The 11,489-nt window shown below is 40.8% G+C and overlaps 1 pseudogene; it reads left to right on the top strand.

The window, feature by feature from the left end:
* Positions 1–243: 243 nt before the first annotated feature.
* LOC128441890 (GATA zinc finger domain-containing protein 14-like) lies at positions 244–6,519 on the top strand (annotated as a pseudogene).
* The last annotated feature ends 4,970 nt before the right edge of the window (positions 6,520–11,489 follow it).

The raw sequence follows: 11,489 nt of genomic DNA, 5'->3' as shown, positions 1-11,489 counted from the left end.
TTTTAGACTTAAAAGCTAAAACATTAAGGTCTTGGTTATAAAACATGAAATATTTAAAAATATATATATAATTAGTGTAATTGAACTAGTACTGAACCTCAATTAAGTGAAAATGCTGAAATTAAATGAAAAATATGTTTGTGCTGTGAAGTGAAGATTTGTATTAATACCATGTTTTTATTTCTTAATACTGTTTATAAAACTATATTCTTTATTTCTTTTCTATCTCCATATAGTGACAACATGTGCAACATAGTTCTGACAGCAGGTAAGGCTCACTAACCAAGTAAAACACTCCCTTAATTATTCCACTCAATCAGATCTTAAAAACATATTTTTATACTTCAAGTGACAAAAAGAAAAGGTGAAACTTTTTTTTTTTATCGGGTCACAAGGTTCAAATTACATGTGGATTTAGATGAACTGACCAGTTAACTTTTCTAGTTAACCTCAAAATGACCCACTCTTTATCTTTGAAGGTCTCTGCCTGGTCATCGCCAGCTTGGGTAAGTGGCACTTATTAATCAAAACAGTTATTCCAGCAAATAAATAAGGTTCCTAAGTCAACAATTGATGAGAGTTTGATAAAACTGCTGTCTTTGAAAACCAATTCATTCTAATTCAAACTTTTCTTTATCCATGTCTCAGGCTCTTCCGAAAGGCTGGTGTGTTACTTTAACAGCTTGGCCGAAGATAGAGCAGACGCCGGGAAGTTCACGATTGAGGATATCGATCCGAACAAATGTACCCATCTGATCTACGCCTTCTCTGACATCAATGATTTCAATGAGATGGTCCCGACTAGAAGAGCAGACATATTTCGCTATCAGTTGTTTAATGGGCTGAAAAACAGGTTAGAACTTTAGTATGTTCACATTTTTTTAATCATGTTCACCTTTTTTTTTTTCTTCAATAATTACTAAAATATTATGCTCCCACAGAAATCCTTCACTCAAAACCCTGTTGGCTGTTGGTGGCCCAACCTTTAACAAAGAAAAGTAAGTTATACTTCTATAGATACATACGTACAAACATGCATACAAAAATATTCGAGAAACAAGTGTAAGTAGCACTAAAGTATGTTGATATTTGGAATGCTATGTCCATTCATGTTTTTTTTTTGTGAACTGCACATCCAGCATAATACATGGTTTAAAAATTAAGCAGCACATATGGTTTGTGCCAAACCACTGCGGCAAATGCAAACTGGGAGCAATGATCATTTAATGAGCTTTTATATTTTTAGATGATTCTTACTTGTGTCCTGCTATTTTATTATTTTATTGTAGCCTACTAAAGATGTTAATAACTCAAAACTACAATTAAGTGGATATTAAGAGCCCTGTGTTAAATGTTTTCAGATTCACTACGATGGTTTCAACAACACAAAACAGAACAACGTTCATTCAGTCTGCTGTCGCACTACTGAGAATATTTCAGTTTGATGGTTTAAACCTGGACTGGATGTACCCTGTGGGAGCAGGAGGTGACCCAGACAACAAGCAGAAATTTACACTGCTGTGCAAGGTCAGACCCTTTCCTCTGGAGCTCAAAGAAATATGCCATAGGATCTTTTTTTATAGGATGCTAGACTTGACTGAACTATGTTTTTTTTGTTGTTGTTGAGTAGGAGCTCAATGCTGCCTTTGAGATTGAAGGGAAGAAACATAACCGTGACCGATTAATCCTCACAGCAAGTGTCTCTGCTGAGAGAGAGGTTATTGATGCCAGTTATGAAGTCAAAAACATTACCAAGTAAACTAATCTTTCATTTCATAAATATTTACATTACACCATGATTACAAGTCAAAGCACTTTTGTCAACATGACTTCCTCTGCATTCTAACAGGGACCTGGACTTCCTCAATGTGCTGACGTATGACTTTCATGGCCCCTGGGAAAATGTCACAGGACATCACAGTCCCTTATACATGGGATCCCACGATACTGGAGACAAAATCTACTATAATACTGTAAATACCATGATTCATACATAGATTGTCTGAACCCCAATCTATTAAAAGATGCAATCTCATATTTATTGTCCCCCCCACACACACACACACTTTAGGACTCTGCCATGCAGTATTGGGTTGACAAAGGAGCACCTGCACAATTGCTAAATTTGGGACTAGCTGCATTTGGGCGAGCTTTCTCCCTCTCCTCTGCATCCAGTGATGTTGGAGCTCCAGTCAGCGGCACTGGTGAAGAAGGCTGCTACACTGGTGAAGAAGGATTCTGGGCCTATTATGAGGTATTATTATATTACAATGAGCTGTGAATGTAAGTAATTTATATTATTAGTGTTTATTGTACAATAAAGATGGGATCAGACCAAGCATGAACCAACCTTTTAATACAGTGGGGTTACAGCTACACAAGTTGAAAGTGTTTCAAATAATCTTTGTGATGAACCAAAATTTCAGAAAAATTAGGACTAACCAATTTTCACTGTCTGTGGACACGTACTTTTTAATACAACCTGTTACTATAAAACCCAAAGAACGAAGTTCTGGAAATATTCATCTCATTTAATTCCAGCTATGTGTGGCACTTTACTATGAACCAAGATTAGAGCACAAGCATTAGCTGCCTTACTTAGTTAGTTCTGTCCATGCCCAGTGATTCCAAAAGCAGGCCAATAACGTGAGGTTCAGTGTTTGGTCTGAACGCTCCATAAAGGTCTCAACTCTATTTCTTTCCATCTTTATTTTCAGACTTGCCTTTATACTGAAGGGGCTACAGTCCAAAGGATTGCTGATCAGAAAGTTCCATATGCCATCACAGAAAACCAGTGGGTTGGATTTGATGACACACGCAGTATTAGTACAAAGGTAACCATCTGTTAAATTAAGTTATAACAATGCAAGCGACTCATGACTCTGTTGAGACGTATTCTGTGTTTTTTTAACATACAGAAGTATTTTCCTCTTCATCCTCTCAGGTCAGTTACTTAAAATCAAAAAGCTTTGGGGGAGCCTTTGTTTGGTCTCTGGACCTGGATGACTTCAGCGGAAATTTCTGTAACCAGAGCAAAAGTCCCTTCATCAGCCACCTGAATTCTCTCCTGGTTCAAAGTAAGACATTTTAAAAAGTGTGTGTAGTGAGGGAGTGATTTTTTTTTCTTGTACCAGAATCTTTAAAGTTGTTGAAAGATCTCAGTGACGCTGAGTAATATAAATGTATGATGTGATGATCGAGAAGCTTTCAAAGCAATTACCCAAATGGTCTTGTTTTTTTAGGTTCTTCAACTTCCACAACCACAACCCCAACTACCACTACAACTATTCCAAAAAAACCAGCTACAACCCCAACTACTACGACCACAACTACAAGTACTACAACAGCAACTCCAACAACAACAACAACTCCAACAACCACAACAACTATTCCAACTACCACAACCCCAACTCCAACAACCAAAATAACTACTGCAACAACTACCACTACCACAGCTCCAACGATCACAACTCCAACTACCACTACCACAACTCCAACTACCACAACAACTACCCCAACTACAACTACTCAAACTGCAATTATCCCAACCCCAACTACCACAACTCCAACTACCACAACAACTACTCCAACTACCACAACGCCAACTACCACAACTCCAACAACCATAACAACTACTCATACTACCACTACCACAACCCCAACTACTACTACCATAACTCCAACGAACACAACAACTACTCCAACTACCACTAGCAAAGCCTCAACTACCACTACAACAACTCCAACAACCACAACAACTACTCCAATTGCCACTACCACAACTCCAAGTACCACAACAACTACTCCAACGACCACAACAATTACTCCAACTACCACTAGCACAACCCCAACAACTACTACAACAACTCCAACTACCACTACCACAACCCCAACAACTACTACAACAACTCCAACGACCCCAACAACCACTACAACAACTCCAACTACCACTACCACAACCCCAACTACCACAACAACTACTCCAACCCCAACTACTACAACAACTACTTCAACTACCACTACCACAACCCCAACTACAACAACTCCAACTACCATAATAACTATTCCAACTACCACAACCCCAACTCCAACAACCAAAACAACTACTCCAACTACACCAACAACTACCACTACCACAACCCCAACAACTACTACAACAACTCAAACGACCCCAACAACTACTCCAACTACCACTAGCACAGCCTCAACTACCACTACAACAACTCCAACAACCACAACAACTACTCCAATTGCCACTACCACAACCCCAACTACCACAACTCCAAGTACCACAACAACTAAACCAACGACCACAACAATTACTCCAACTACCACTAGCACAACCCCAACAACTACTGCAACAACTCCAACAACCCCAACAACTACTACAACAACTCCAACTACCACAACCCCAACAACTACTACAACAACTCCAACGACCCCAACAACTACTACAACAACTCCAACTACCACAACCCCAACTACCACAACAACTACTCCAACTACCACAACCCCAACTACCACAACCCCAACTACAACAACTCCAACTACCATAAAAACTATTCCAACTACCACAACCCCAACTCCAACAACCAAAACAACTACTCCAACTACACCAACAACTACCACTACCACAGCTCCAACGACCTCAACTCCAACTACCACAACAACTACCCCAACTGCAATTATCCCAACCCCAACTACCACAACTCCAACTACCATAACAACTACTCCAACTACCACAACGCCAACTACCACTACCACAACTCCAACAACCATAACAACTACTCATACTACCACTACCACAACACCAACTACTACTATCAGAACTCCAACGACCACAACAACTACTCCAACTACCACTAGCACAACTCCAATTACCACAATGTCAACGACCACAACAACTACTCCAACTACCACTAGCACAGCCTCAACTACCACTACAACAACTCCAACAACCACTCCAACTGCCACTACCACAACCCCAAATACCACTACCACAACTCCAAGTACCACAACAACTACTCCAACGACCTCAACCCCAACTACCACAAGAACTACTTCAACTACCACTACCACAACCCCAATTACCACTACCACAAATCCAACTACCACAACAACTACTCCAACTACCACTACCACAACGCCAACTACCATTACAACTACTCCAACTACCACTACCACAGCCCCAACTCCAACTACCATTAGCACAACCCCAACAACTACTACAACAACTCCAACGACCCCAACAACCACTACAACAACTCCAACTACCACAACAAGTACTCAAACTGCCACGACCACAACCCCAACTACCACTACCACAACTCAAAGTACCACAACAACAACTCCAACGACCCCAACAACTACTACCACAACCCCAATTACCACTACCACAATTCCAACTACCACAACAACTACTCCAACTACCACTACCACAACGCCAACTACCACTACAACTACTCCAACTACCACTACCACAGCCCCAACTACCACTACAACTACCACAACCCTAGCTACCACTACAACAAGTCCAACGATCACAGCAACTACTCCAACTACATCTACCACTACCCCAACTACCACAACTCCAACGACTACAACAACTACTCCAACTACCACTACCACAACACCAACTACCACTACCACAACTCCAACGACCATAACAACTACTCCAACTACCACTACCACAACCGCAACTACCACAACTCCAACGACCACAACATCTACTCCAACTTCCACTACCACGACCCCAACTACCACTAGCACAACTCCAACAACCACAACAACTACTCCAACTACCACTAGCACAACTCCAATTACCACAACAACTACTCCGACTACCACTACCACAAACCCAGCTACCACAACAACTACTCCGACTACCACTACCACGGCCACAACTACCACTACCACAACTCCAAGTACCACAACAACTAAACCAACGACCACAACAATTACTCCAACTACCACTAGCAAAACCTCAACAACTACTGCAACAACTCCAACAACCCCAACAACTACTACAACAACTCCAACTACCACAACCCCAACAACTACTACAACAACTCCAACGACCCCAACAACTACTACAACAACTCCAACTACCACAACCCCAACTACCACAACAACTACTCCAACTACCACAACCCCAACTACCACAACCCCAACTACAACAACTCCAACTACCATAACAACTATTCCAACTACCACAACCCCAACTCCAACAACCAAAACAACTACTCCAACTACACCAACAACTACCACTACCACAGCTCCAACGACCTCAACTCCAACTACCACAACAACTACCCCAACTGCAATTATCCCAACCCCAACTACCACAACTCCAACTACCATAACAACTACTCCAACTACCACAACGCCAACTACCACTACCACAACTCCAACAACCATAACAACTACTCATACTACCACTACCACAACACCAACTACTACTATCAGAACTCCAACGAACACAACAACTACTCCAACTACCACAATCCCAACTACCACTAAAACATCTCCATCAAGTACTCCATTTACCACAAGCACAACTCCAACGACCACAACAACTACTCCAACTACCACTAGCACAACTCCAATTACCACAATGTCAACCACCACAACAACTACTCCAACTACCACTAGCACAGCCTCAACTACCACTACAATAACTCCAACAACCACTCCAACTGCCACTACCACAACCCCAAATACCACTACCACAACTCCAAGTACCACAACAACTACTCCAACGACCTCAACCCCAACTACCACAAGAACTACTTCAACTACCACTACCACAACCCCAATTACCACTACCACAATTCCAACTACCACAACAACTACTCCAACTACCACTACCACAACGCCAACTACCACTACAACTACTCCAACTACCACTACCACAGCCCCAACTCCAACTACCATTAGCACAACCCCAACAAATACTACAACAACTCCAACGACCCCAACAACCACTACAACAACTCCAACTACCACAACAACTACTCAAACTGCCACGACCACAACCCCAACTACCACTACCACAACTCAAAGTACCACAACAACAACTCCAACGACCCCAACAACTACTACCACAACCCCAATTACCACTACCACAATTCCAACTACCACAACAACTACTCCAACTACCACTACCACAACGCCAACTACCACTACAACTACTCCAACTACCACTACCACAGCCCCAACTACCACTACAACTACCACAACCCTAGCTACCACTACAACAAGTCCAACGATCACAGCAACTACTCCAACTACATCTACCACTACCCCAACTACCACAACTCCAACGACTACAACAACTACTCCAACTACCACTACCACAACACGAACTACCACTACCACAACTCCAACGACCATAACAACTACTCCAACTACCACTTCCACAACCCCAACTACCACTACCACAACTCCAACGACCACAACATCTACTCCGACTACCACTACCACGGCCACAACTACCACTACCACAACTCCAACTACCACAACAACTACTCCAACTACCACTACCACAACCCCAACTACCATTACCACAACTCCAACAGCCAGAACAACTACTCCAACTACCACAAATCCAACGACTACAAATCCAACTACCACTACCACAACTACAACTACTACAACAACTACCCCAACTACAACTACTACAACTGCAATTATCCCAACCCCAACTACCACAACTCCAACTACCACAACAACTACTCCAACTACCACAACGCCAACTACCACTACCACAACTCCAACAACCATAACAACTACTCATACTATCACAACTCCAACGACCACAGCAACTACTCCATTTACCACTAGCACAACTCCAAGAACCACAACAACTACTCCAACTACCACTAGCACAACTCAAATTACCACAACAACTACTCTGACTACCACTACCACAAACCCAGCTACCACAACTCCAACTACCACAACAACTACTCCAACTACCACTACCACAGCCCCAACTACCACTACAACAACTCCAACTACTACAACAACTGCTACTCCAACTACCACAAGGCCAACCACCACAACAATTACTTCAACTACCACTACAACAACCCCAACTGCCACTACCACAACTCCAACTACCCCAGCAACTACTCAAACTTTAACTAGCACAACAACTACTCCAATTTCAACTACCTCAACTCCAACCACCACAACAACTACTCCAACTACCACTACCAAAACCCCAACTACCACTACAACAACTCCAACGGCCACAACAACTACTCAAACTACCACAAACCCAACTACCACTACCACTCCCACAACTCCAACGACCACAACAACTACTCCAACTACCACAACCCCAACTTCTACTACCACAACTCCAACGACCACAACAACAACTCCTACTACAGCTACCTCTACTGTTATAAATAAGGTTCAAGGTGCCTGTAATGGACAGACAACGGGGCTTTTTCCCAATCCCTCAGACAAAACTACTTATTACGACTGTTCAGTACCAGTGCTCCGAAAGTGTCCAGTTGGAATGGAATTCAAGAAAAACGACAGCGAATGCAAATAACTTCAAAGAGCTGCAAGTTATATTTTAATATTTATCCTCATCAACTGCAGTAGTCACTATTACAAATTAGTATAACTACAATTTCAATTATTCAATTGTTTGTTTTCAACCTCACTAATCTACACATTTTTGAAAAACACAATTTATACTTCATCATTGACAATGTAGACGAAACTATGAACATTAACAGATTTATTTCCATAATCCCTCCATCACCAATCAAATCTCCTCTAATCCTTGTATGTTTAAAAAAAAACATTATTTATTATTATTTATTAATATGTCATACGAACAACTACTGTGTCGTTACAACTCTTGTCCTGATACTGTCCTTAAATCGTACCTGTATCTATGTTTTCAGTCTCCTTTCCTTTATCTAACTTCATTTGGTTCATTATTTGGTTGATGCATATGTTGTGTATGTGTATCTAACCCTATTGCATGGATATGTTCATTTTGTTCTTTGTCTAGCCCTCAACTGAAAGGATTTGTTGTATATGGTGGCACAAGGGTTGTGTATAAAATTATTCTATAAGGTGATCTTAACTTTGATAAATTTGAATCAATACTACTTAATAAATAATTCAATCATGAGTAACATGTGAAACTGTCCCATATTTAGTTTAGGTTTTGTTTGATTTTTGATTATTGGTTGGTTGTTATTTGTCTGTTAGATGCTTATGAGGTAAACGGCCCAGTACCGTGGAAATAAGATAAGACCCTTCACTCAATTTAACTCCGTGCTGCATACCCTTTATATTGCAGATGACTAATGATTAGAATTAAATTATTTTTTTACAACTCCTTTTATTTGGATTTTTGACATTGAGCAAATAATTCATCAGAGAAAAGGGATAATAAGAGGAACAAGATCAAATAAATAACAAAATAAGCAATGAATTTATTAATTAATAGAAAATAGTAGGGCTGTGAAATGATTACAATTTTTAATCACATTAATCACAGGTTTCTATGGATTAATCATGATTAATCACATTACCGATTTTCTCGGAATACTTTTGTGAAAACAAGATTTATGACATTTAACTTTTCTTTTGTGCTGCAACTCAGCAGTTCTTCAGCAGTTATCATTGCTTTTCCATATGGAACATTAATATAATATTCATCCTAAACAGAATTCGGGCTCCTTAGCCATTGTGTGGTTGAATAAAACTTTTTTTTTTTTTTTTTTAAATCAAACAGAAATTATTTGAGCTTCTTAGCCATAGGATGGTTGACATTTTTTATATTTTTGTCACACAACCATTAACCACACCATGATACAATCTAATGCCTCTAAAGGCCCTCTTAGCTACTCGGTCTTTCGCCAGTTGGTGAGGCAAACTAACTTGTTCAAATTCTCTGACAGTAAAGCTGACCGCTTCTTTTGCACAATGTGTCCTGCGAGTGAGTCTGGTTTGGCGCATTCCACTTGAACGCCCCTCGCCGACCAACACATGCTTCGCGTTGCGGTGGTTAGGCGGGTATTGCTACGGTGAAACGATAACGTCTTCTCGCAGAGTGTGCATATCACCTTGGTTTTACTGAATGTTCGATCTTTGTTTTTTTGGAACACGATCTTCCCGTCCAGAAGGTCCTCAGGTTCATCAGAATTATCCATGTTGTTTGTTTGTTTGAATGGCAGCTGCCGTCTGACTGCATTAGAGCGGCGACTAGTGCAGAGGCGGCGGAATTGGAAGGTCCTTCTGCGCATGCGTTAAATGCGTTAAAAAAAAAAAACGAATTAATCCTGTAATTTAATCATAACGCGTTAACGCGTTATTTTTCACAGCTCTAGAAAATAGACACAAAATTTAGATCAGATATATTCCTATTCACATGTATGGAACATAACAGCAGAGCCTGAAGGTGCAGAACTCAGCTTTAGTTACACATATCAGACAATACTATGGTGTACTGTGAATTCACGTCAGATATGATGTGAGAGAGCTGAGGAACGTATCCAGACACAATTAATCAGAAAAAGAGAGAACAATTTGTGGATGAAAAAATAAATTTCAGGAAATGTTGTGGAAAGAGAGGATATCGTCTTGTACAGGTAGAGAGTTGGTTGGAGCCTCCGGTTTAATAATGTCACTGTACGTGCTAGAAGGGTAGCAGACTTTCTCAAGAGATATTCAGAGCTTGTTGGTACGGGATGTGATCCTTTTATTCCAAAGACAAGTATCCATAGGTCTCCCTATAATGACAGATAGTGCAACTGACATTTAATGCATGCACACTCCAGTGCACCACTCTAAACTGTAAACGCTTTGTTCAGGAAGATTCCTCCATCATCACTTTACCAAAATCCTTAAAAACTTGTACAGATATTCCTAGTAACACTATATATATATACTGTATATCCTGGTGTTAATGAAAACAACGTTTCTGGTCTGAGTATCATGCTTTATATGGTAATAATTGTCTTCTAAAATTATTTAGGGTACTGATATTTAGGGCACTGATTCTTAACCCTTGTGTGGTTGACCCAGCATTTGTTTGTGTGCGTGTGACAGTCTCCCGTCTTCGCGCGTGGCGTGCAGCAATACCATTTTTTTTTAAAAAACGAGTAAAACATGTGCCACCGCTTCTTCTTCTTCTTCTTCTTCTTCTTCTTATTTTTATTATCACTGAGCAAGAACAGGCTCGAGGACACAACACGGCTGACATGCGACAGGCCCTACGTCTTTGTGTGTGTCGTGTGCAGCTATAAAAAATAAAATAAAAATGAATTTCGGAACCGGGGGATCGCCACGAAGACAGGTCGGGGTCAAAGAGAGTTACTAACAATGCATTAGGGTACAAGTCGGGACACCGGTCGACGTCCTCTGATGTCCTCTGAACGGGAAGAGGACCGCAGATCCTCGGAAGGAGAAGAAGAAGAAGAACAACAACAACAACAACAACAACAAGACTCGGACGA

Source organism: Pleuronectes platessa, chromosome 6 (assembly GCF_947347685.1).
Source record: "Pleuronectes platessa chromosome 6, fPlePla1.1, whole genome shotgun sequence".
Taxonomy (NCBI): domain Eukaryota; kingdom Metazoa; phylum Chordata; class Actinopteri; order Pleuronectiformes; family Pleuronectidae; genus Pleuronectes; species Pleuronectes platessa.
The sequence above is the reverse complement of the archived record's forward strand: the minus strand, read 5'-3'. Positions and strand labels throughout refer to the sequence as shown.